The sequence below is a fragment of the Oryzias melastigma genome, linkage group LG8 (assembly GCF_002922805.2).
Source record: "Oryzias melastigma strain HK-1 linkage group LG8, ASM292280v2, whole genome shotgun sequence".
Lineage (NCBI taxonomy): Eukaryota > Metazoa > Chordata > Actinopteri > Beloniformes > Adrianichthyidae > Oryzias > Oryzias melastigma.
In genome coordinates, this window is record NC_050519.1 from 6,292,964 (window position 1) to 6,295,222 (window position 2,259).

A 2,259-nucleotide genomic window follows, 5' to 3' on the forward strand; every position below is an offset into this window, starting at 1 on the left:
TTTACTGAGAAATTTTAGGCTACTATGGAGTTTAGCTAATATTTTAGCAACATGCTAACGTTTTTGACATAATTACTGAGAAATTTTAAGCTACTGTGGAGTTAAGCTAATATTTTAGCAACATGCTAACGTTTTTGACATAAATACTGAGAAATTTTAGGCTACTATGGAGTTTAGCTAGTATTTAAGCTATGTGTTAGTTTTTTTGGGGGGGATAATTTGGCATCTACTGATGTTTTTATGGTAATTATGAGTTTAGCTAATGTTTTAGCAACATGCTAACGTTTTTGGCTAATTTTCTTTTTCCTCCTGAGGTTTTTATAAGCTTATTTAGAGTTTAGCTTCTTATTTAGCAACAGGCTAACATTTTTGACTAATTTAGTTTACTGAATTTTAGTTTACAGGTGTGTCCAGCCAATAAGAACATCCCAGAGCAGGTTCCCTACCCCTGCTCTAACCAATAACTGCACATTTGTTATTGTTCCAATAACTTTTCCCTCTAGTAATTAGAGAAATCGAAAAAAAAATCTCACTTTAGTGTCTTTATTTCTCACCATGGTGGTGTTGTTCTGTACATGACAAAGTCTGCGTTAGGAAGACAATAATATTCAAACTCTCCTCTTGTCTCTGCAGGAGTATTTCGAGGAAATGAGACTCATTATCAAAGTATTTTAACTTCTTTAAACCCTTTGCTGCTGCAGAGCTGTATATGAATGTTCTTCTGGAAATTGGACTGAATCCTGAAGCTACAAATCATTTTCCAGATTTAAAAAAAAAATTAATACATTTACAAGAAAAAAATCATAAATTTACGAGAAAACTCATAGATTTACGAGAAAAAAACTTGTAGATTTACGAGAAAAAAAACTTGTAAATTTACGAGAAAAAAACTCACAGATTTTCGAGAAAAAAACGTGTAAATTTATGAGAAAAAAACTTGTAAATTTACAAGAAAAAAATCGCAGATTTACGAGAAAAAAACTAGATTTATGAGTTTTTTCTCATAAATTTACGACTTTAAATCTTGTTAATTTACAAGTTTTTTTTCTCTTAAATCTATGAGTTTTTTTCTTGTAAATTTATATTTTTTTTCTCGTAAATTTACGATTTTAAAAGTCGCAATGTTACTTTTTTTTTTTGGCCCGAGATTAAAAGTTGTAAATTTAGCTTATGGCTTTTAAAGTCGTAAATATACGACTTTTTTCTCGTAATTTAGCACTTACGAATTTTAAAGTCGTAATTTTCTTTATAAAGTCACCCAAATACTCCGTGGTACAAGTGAAACGAGTACTTTTATTTTTTTACTTGGACATCCTTTTAAGTTTAAACCCATATTGTGATATATTTTTTTAGAAGCAACAGAGTTCCTACTCGTAGATTCCTGCTAAACATTCAGTAAAAAATGATGACAGGAAGTGAACAAGGCTTTATTAAAGTATTTTCAGTTTTTATTTTCGAACTTTAATGACTTATTTTGCATCAATCATGACTCCTCCTGTTTTCCAGCTATTTGCATTGAGCTCTATGCAATTTCAAACAAACCCATGTATTTCCATCTATCTCTTTTCCCTCCAATTTTCATTTGCAGTAACCGTGTTTCCATTTCTTTTGCCTCTCCTGAACAAACCTGATTTCTGCCCCGCCTCTCCCTCTGCCTCCCTCGCTACCATTTCTTTAATCGTTCTGCTTTCCGCTGAAGGTTACTTCTGCCTGCAGGGCTATGAAAATGTCAGAAAGGCGCACTCCATTTTCAGCTACGTAAATAGCCATTTCCCGCCAGAGCAAACCCACTTTCCAGTGTATGACCTGTCATGTTACGCATCACACTTCCCACCTCCTTCTCCAACAGCGGAGTGGGAGATATGAACAGAAACACAATAGTGAGTGCTTTTTCTGTTCTAATTTACCGCTTGTAACACAAAGGTTAGCGGGGAGAGCACTTTGGTCACATGTATGTTTTTGAACAATGTTACAGCCCTTCATTTAAGGGTTTAAAATTTTGTTTTTTTTTTTTAGAAAAATTCAAAAAATCTTTTTTATTATTCTGTAAATGAATATATGGCAGCAAAAGGTTCTTGTTGCATTTTCCTCGTGATAGGGGACATATTTTTTTAAAAATTGGCTTAAAATTATATTTATTTATTCAAATTGGTTTGAATTAAGAAAAAAAAAGTTTAAAGATCCTTTATGTGGCATAGGTGGGCCACAAGCTTCCTTCTCCAAACTCTCAGGAACAGGGAGGGGAAGTGGGGCGGGCTT